We start from the raw sequence: 8,285 nt of genomic DNA, 5'->3' as shown, positions 1-8,285 counted from the left end.
CAATTCAAGAAGTGGCAATAATGAACATCTTTGCATACAAATAAAAGCGAGTGATTGACGCAAGGAGTTACTAGGTGATTGCTTTATTATGCAATAATGCATAAAAAATACGACAGAAATCGTATCCATAAATACTTCTAGTAATTATTTTTTGAAAATAACAAATAACATCAATAATTCAACCAACAATATTTCTTCGGCATTTAGGTAATGTCACTAAAATTAAGAAAATGAGAATTAAGTATGCAGTTCCACTCAAAAAGTCTACGGAAGGTTGGATGAGGAGATAATAATTAGGAAAAAAAATATTCATTTCAATATTTTAATAATATCGTGTAATTTGAAGAAACTCTTACGTAAATAAATACATTTTACCTGCATTATATATGGTTTTAACATTATATAAAAACCAAATTTGAGAAGAAACACGATATGATTTATACCGATTCTTTTATTTCATCCTTAAATTTACGCATTTGATAATGTTTATTTTGAGGTAGCACCAAAAATTGTATGTTAAATAAATAAACCAGAAATAATAAATTTTAAATAGTTCCTCAGAACAATTAGTGACATTTACCTACCTAAATAACACAGAATTTTAGATTAGGCATCTAAATTTGTTGCATCAAAGAGGGAAAACATTTTAAATAAGAAAATGTGGAAGTTTATGCATTTTCAATTATTCAAAAAAAATATATAAAATGTCGTTTTTGCAAAAATTCCCTCAAGGGCGCGGTACAATAAATCGTCGAGTTTGTCGAGTTTACACAAGTCGGTAACTTCCTTTTACTAGTTGTGAGATATTGCACTTTGAGAGTTAAATGCTTATCCTTCAATACCGCTGTAAATGTATTTTTTTTGCATTTGTAAAATACGGAATATTTTTTTTCAGTTTTTAAATAAAGACTATTTAATCCCATTTATAAAGATATCCCATTTTTCGAAAATTTGTAGTTGCCAACTTGTGTCAGAAACCTGACGAAATATTCCAACATGTATTGTGGCTACAGAGCACATGTCCGCTTACAATTTTAGTTCCTTGTTTCCTTATATGATAAGTTTTTTCAATAAGAGATAGAATCTAGATTACAACACATCTTATAGTTAAATAGCACATGGACGTGGACGGTCAGAAATCATCTAGCCCCCATTAACTATTTTTCAAATTAACTAGCAAGTGCTTTTTTAATACAAAATAACATTTGTATATAATGTGAATGTTCCATATTTCATTATCCTTTCCCAGCTTTTGCGAATAATATTTAGGAATAAATTTTAATAAATAATATATTTTAAGTACAAGTGTACAACTTATTTTCCTCCCAGGAATCAGAATAAGACCCTCTCGGGAGTTGAACCCGGGACCTCAAGCACGATAGGTATACGCGCCAACCACTGCACTACGAGACAGACTTTTCTTCACTAGGTAACCTGTTTTAGAATTGTAACCTGAGGCTAGCCAGCTAGTCAAAAATACCCGTCTAGGATTCCCCTTCTACTTCAGACAGATTAATCGCAGAATATCGAAAAAATACGTCTATAACGCAATTAATATAAATTCTTAGACACATTTTTTTTTAAATCTGTGATTTTTTAAATGAGAATAGTTTTTTTAGCTAAATTACTTTTATATAAATAAATCAAATAAAAAATTGGTTTAAAAAACGTATATTTCCATACTTAAAAATAATACGTCAAAATATTTTTATAATTGTTCAAGATCATGCAACTTTAATTAAATCCTACATAAAGTACTCATATTTACTTGTGATCGCACATCCAATAAAATAGAGCCTTAACTAAAAAAATCAGAATTCTCAGAGGAGCCTTAAAATTTAAATAACATGTTTTCATAAAACCATGTCTTTTTCATTCTTCTTCTTCTTGTAGATCTGACAATCTGTTCTACTTAGACTACTCAGTCTCCCGTGGTGCCTAACCATCCTTCCATCGTTTAGGGGGTATTCCAGGTGGGCGCCGTCTGGAAGGCAATACTTTGGCTGCTATGGATACCATTCTATCGCTGCTCATTCTATTCATGTGGTCTCTCCAGAATCTTCTACAGGATCTGCTCTACACAATACAGTTGTATCAATACAGTTGCTCTACACAAGACAAGATGTTTTCATTGCGTTTTTTATTTTTTATTTCACCCCTTTGATCAAACGACGCTTTTACCTTTTTTTTTAAAAATAGATTTATGGACAGAATCTGTTTTTAACATGTGTTTTAAATGAAAAAATATAAGGAAAAAAATACAAATTAATTTTTATGGACAAACATTATGGTATCTAGGGTGATAATAGGTATAAGGATTTTGTTGAATATTAAATATAACTTTTTAAATTTATGTTTTAATTATTGAATTTACAACCAAAATAAAATTCAGATATCGATTTTTGTTAGCATGTCTGATAATCCAGGGTGGAACTGCCTAAAAACCATTATGAAGAATATGGTTCTACGGGAAATTGGATACAATAAAAATTTTAGAATTAAATTTTAAAATTAAAGCAAAGTTTCCTGAAAATGTACGAAAAATATAATAAAAAACATTTTGATAAAAACGAACTACTTTAAACGATGTCACTGGTTCATATGAATCAACCGATAATGAGAGAGTCATGGAAAATTTCCGGTTTGATTGCCATGAATGGACCAATAGGCAGAACTGATCGAGAATAAGCGGAAGAAAACCTCTGACGTCACACGCGGAGTTATTTTAGAAATACAAAACTTTAAAAAATCGTAGCGCTGATAAAACGACATATAAAAATAGAAAAAAAATGTTTGTCCTATTTTAACATTAAATTGAACTTTTATTATAAACTAGTTCATTAGTTTTATGACGATCGAGGAACAGAAATTTTTATTATTGCTACGTTTTCGTGTAGGACTTTAAAAGCGTTTGTTGGAGAATAGTCGGGACATCAAATAAACAATTAAGTAGTTTAATAAACAGATAAAATCGAAACAAAATGGCTTAGTATCGATGAAATCTCAATTGCCAGGAGGCATTTGACACTATTTTAGAAGGGCCGCATTCAAATAAGTGAAAGTGTGTTAATAAATAAATACATTTTCAAAGTACTTAACGCTATTAGTGATGTTCCATCTCTGTTCCGAACCATGTCACCAGAAGTCAAAAGCTGCTATTTATTGAATCTTCCTTTTATTTTATTTTATTTATTTTTTAGCATATGAGATATTTATTATAATGGATTTTACAAACAATATTTTTTTGGGTAATGACTTCATTTTAATGACGTTATTTGAATACGAAAATATTGAAAATTTTACGCTGTAAATCTACTTAGCATAAATATCTCGTCAATATGTTTATTAAGTTTTCTTACTTACAGTGCTCAAAAAGAAAAATAAAAAGTATATCAAAACTAAGTGTTCTGTTTAAACTCGTACTGGGTATTTTTGATTCGGGACATTTCGTTATACAAAAGGACTTAGGAAAATCCCTTTATGATAGGAGTGATTTTCCTTGGGAAAACCGATATTCTTTTGTTAAACGTTATGTTGCGTCTCTTAAATAGATTAGCCGTAGTATGACGCACTTTTTTTGAAAATACACTTCGTCGCACAGTATTTCATCGAAAATTTTTATGATACATTTTAAAATAAATCTTTTTGAAACGTAAAAAAAAACAGTATTTTATAATACATGCTGTAAGCATAAAATAAAGCTAAGTGCAGGCAACTACCCCAAAAGAATACGAATTCGTTTTAGTACGATTCCAAAAAATCAGCAAATTACCACCATTTTTTATATTTAACTTGGATGAAATGGCACTATTATAGTGTTTTTTTATACAATTACACGTTTTGTAAAATTAATTATGTAATAAATTAACCTTATTTTTATGGAAACGTAAAGTGCGTTTTAATTCTAAATTTGTTTGTCTAAACAGAGTGGGCAAAATTTTTTGAGAAGGGAATATGGAAGTATAAGCATTAACAAGACTATATACCTGTTATTGGCTGGTTTCAGTGGCCATTTTACACAATGTGTAACATTCACCATTCTGTCTATGTCTTAACATCCACATTTCCTCAACTCTTTCATCTGTTAACTTTTGTGAAGTTAAAAAGCAGAAACCTTTATAGTGTGCGTGAGATTTATTTGGCTGAACCAATTCACCTACCTGGCGACACATGAAAACAGTTTTCTATTTTTTTTATACTTCTTCTCGTACCAGTTAGTTTAATCAACAATGTTTTGGGTATGTCTAAATGTTTGTTGACATGCTGGGTTTCCTCCTTAGGGAGTTATTTATATCTAAATTTGCTGCAACTCCCTAGGAATGAAATCAGTCTGTTTTAAAGCATTTGGGCGTAATCAAAACATGGTTTTGTTTTATTTTTCAAAATGTTTTTCGTTCGCACATGGATGACCCCCCTTGAGTTCGAAATTCGTTGAGTACGATTTAGCTAGAAACGTATCCCTCGTACTAAATGGGAAGTAACCTTTATTTTTGATCAACTTCGCATACGTTTTTCTCACGTAGCTGACATTTATTTATTTATTTTATGGGATGCATACATTGAACAATAACTAATTACACATATTATGGCAGTAACGCACGGATTTAAGGCTACTTCAACTCGATTTCCATTTTTTACAAATTTAAAAAAATAGTTCATAGGCATTCGCAAATTGTTTTTATGACCAGATTATGAATGTTTCACAGTGTGTAAAGCAATAACTTAAACCAGCCAATGATAGTTCATAAACACTTTAAATGCCGTGACTTCTATATTCCTTCTCAAAAATGTTATTCATATTTTTTGCGATATCTCTCATTCCAAACATCGCCATTGGGGTAATTATATTTTTATTTCTTTATTTTTTATGTAAATATTTTTTAACGAGTGAGCGTTTTGCTTCATTCCTATCGGCTGCGAATCAAATTGGCGAATAAAGTATTCTCTGAATGTTTTATATAGAAATGTTACAACTTGCTTAACATTTGCACGTGATTGAATTTTATTACGTGGAGTTTAACTTGGGACTAAATGTTACCATCCCACCACTCGAAATGTTCAACTTCATTCGAGGACCATATAAAATCAATCACTTCGATTGGAGAGCTACCAATCTTCCTAGGCTTCTTTACTCACCAAGTAAAAACAACCAAATATTCAAAATGATGACCAAGTGTGTGGTAAGCCAATAATTAATTTATTTTTCTCCGTCTTGCTCAATGATGTGGTTTGCAGGGATATCAGGCATTAAATGCGTATCTATTTCTCCTTGTCCTAGGCCAAGTTGAGGACACCGTTTAATAAGGACCCTGTTACTTTTTTTAAATACATATAAAGCAGCCAGTTCACAATTTTTAATAAAAGAAATATTGATATTATCGGGTGCAGTAAGGTCAATTCTATGTTTTGTTTAAAACAGCCAGGCCGCTTTCATACAAAATAATCTAATAATCACCTTCTGATGTTGTTCACAAAAACGGCATTTCTCAATTTCCATAAAACACCCACAGCACTAAAAAAAATCTAACGGTACTTTAAAAATCATTCAAAAATCATTAAACCATTCAAATGCATAATTAGATTCTTGTTTTTGATATTTAAAAAAAAGTATGCATTCATTGTTTATCATTTCATGTCAAAAATATTTCAACTGTTGTGTAGATTAATTTATTCACTCTATTCACATAGGTGATATTATCTCATTTTCACTTTTTTACGGATGGATGTTTTTTGCATAACTGCGTTCAATTGAAGATCAAAGATGAGGTTTTGTGATATCACAGCATGTTAGCAAAATAATAATTTTGGAACATTTACGCAATTCAAACGTATAAAAAAATTACCTATAAATAAGTTATAATTATACAGCGAATACCGTCATCAGTCTTAATTAGTTCGCCAATCATAAATGCCCGTTAGAAATATATCCACAGATTTCGTAGAAATACTATATTGTGAGGGTGACGCACGGTGATCGATGATTACATGAAAGTTGATTTAAAAAAAATATTAAAAAAACATGAAAAGTCAGAGCGGCTTTAAAACAAAGCGAAAATAAAAATAAAATGTCAAATCGTAAAGTCAAAGATTTTCGGCTTCGTGTATCGGTCAGCGCGTTTGCTCTCCATGTGAGAGGTATGATTGATTTTCGAGGTGGTTGAAATTATTTTTTTTTAATTTAAAAAAAGTTACTAGAATGCTTCGTAGTCCCTGAATTGGCATGAAGCGTTAGACTGATAATCTTATCTTCATATTAAATAAAAAAAGACGATCAAGATACGTTGTGATTTACATACTAATGAAGTGTCCTAAGCAAGGAATGGGAAAGATGATTGCTAGTTTTGACGACGCACGGATCAGAAGTCCGAGTTTCGAACCCTTTTGAACTCCAACTTGATTCCCATTTTCTAATACTGAGTTTTCTACAAGTCTTCGAAAATGGCACGCAAAAAAAAATATTTTGGTAAATCACTAGAGCGGAAATATTACTTTTTACTTACGTATTAAAAATATTAAGTATGTTTAAATTCGATATAATATTATCCATGGTATCTATTGTAAATAATTCCATTAATCTATAATTTTATTGAGAACGCTGCGTTTAAAAGATCAATGATCCCCGTATTAAATATCGTGGTACGGTAGATACATAAAAAATAAAATATTTAATTTAGCAGTAGCACACCTTTTATACGCCACGAATTAAAAAAAAAACAATTAAACGATTATGTATTTAAAAAAAGGTTTTGTTTTTACCCGTTCGTTATATCGACTTTTCGCAAAAATTATCAGTATTAAGTGATCAATTACGTTGATACCGTTCAAATTGCAGTATCACAAACAATATTTTGAAAGAGAAATCAAAATCTGGCCGAAGAAAATTACGATAGAAGAAATAAAAAAAATATTTGAATGACATGTAAAATATATTTAAAAAATAATTGAACGCTACACTTGCAGTCCTCTCCAGTACAGGTTTTTCTGGTGAGAAGGACTCTTATATTACTTTTGGATATAAAATATTATATATGGTAATTAAAAAAATGAAAAAAATAATAATTAAAAAACAGTGTTTTATACAAGCAAATTGTTTTATTACAGTTCATGATCGTCGCCGCCTTCCTGGTATCTTCAGCGTCAGCCGGGGTTCTTCCATTGGCCGCTTCCATCGCTGTCGCTCCCGTCGCATCTTCCTACTCCGCACACACGGTGAACCATGCGGTGGCCACTCCGTTCGTCGCCCCCGCTCCCCTAGTGGCCGCCCCCGCCCCTCTAGTGGCGGCCCCTGCTCCACTAGCCTACTCAGCCTATCCGTACTCAGCCTATCCGTACTCTGCCTACCCGTACTCCGCCCTTCCCTACTCGGCCGCTTACCTCGGTTAATTATAAAATTATAAAACGAAAACTGAACAATATACGGGTGATTTCGTCATAATGATCTTTCTTTACATTGAATCATATTTTTAATGTATTATAAGCAAACCATTTTATCGTTTTTATTTTTTCAAACAAATATAAAAAATACTTAAACAAATCTTCAAAATATTATTATTTATTATAATTACAATACGCATTAAAGAAAAATATTTTTGGATTCTTCACTACAATTAGCTGAAAAGGTCTCTTTTGCATTCCTTTATTTTTAATTTTATTATTTATATTTTTTAATATTTGCTATCTCCACTCTTCACAATACTGTTATTTATAATAATCATGCTTTTGTTTTTTAATTATAATTGTGTTTTGTTTTATCTTAATAAAAATGAATGTTTAATGAATGCTTCATTGTTTGATTACTCAATCTAATAAATTTGTAGTTTAACGAATAACAAAGTGAATTTTAGATGTGGTCAATGATAAAAATGCTTTCTTTCTTTTGCAAAGCAGTTAAGGGTACACAAATTTAACAATTGTTTTGAATTAACAAAAAATATTAACTGAATAGAATAAGTAGAATAGAAATAGAGTAGAATAAATCCCATAAATTGAAGAACTCAATTTTTGACATTTAGAAGAAAAAAAAACTTTAAAGAAGAACTCAATACCAGCCAGAATAAATTCTATAAATAGAAAAATTATATTATTGATATTCAAAGGATAAACAAAAAACAACTAAATAACGACCAGAATACTTCCTATATAGAAAATTCAGCGATTTTTAATGGCTTTGTTGTTTCACGGAGAGTTTTTGGGGGTAAACTTCCAATTTTCAGCTAATTTTAGTTTTATTTTTGCCAAACTAATAAATTCCATCGTAGAAAGTCGTCAAAGACGATCTTTTGGCG

The 8,285-nt window shown here is 30.6% G+C and overlaps 1 long non-coding RNA gene across 1 annotated transcript; it reads left to right on the top strand.

Moving 5' to 3' along the window:
* Nucleotides 1–5,125: 5,125 nt before the first annotated feature.
* LOC148285333 (uncharacterized) lies at nucleotides 5,126–7,680 on the top strand. Its single transcript, XR_015822303.1, has 2 exons — nucleotides 5,126–5,180; nucleotides 7,102–7,680. It is a non-coding gene; the product is annotated as an uncharacterized LOC148285333 (long non-coding RNA).
* The last annotated feature ends 605 nt before the right edge of the window (nucleotides 7,681–8,285 follow it).

Source organism: Micrasema longulum, unplaced genomic scaffold (genome assembly GCF_059751315.1).
Source record: "Micrasema longulum isolate JH-2025_06_02 unplaced genomic scaffold, ASM5975131v1 h1tg000040l, whole genome shotgun sequence".
NCBI classification, from domain to species: Eukaryota; Metazoa; Arthropoda; class Insecta; order Trichoptera; family Brachycentridae; genus Micrasema; species Micrasema longulum.
Note: the sequence above shows the minus strand (reverse complement) of the source record. Positions and strands in the feature narration are given on the sequence as shown.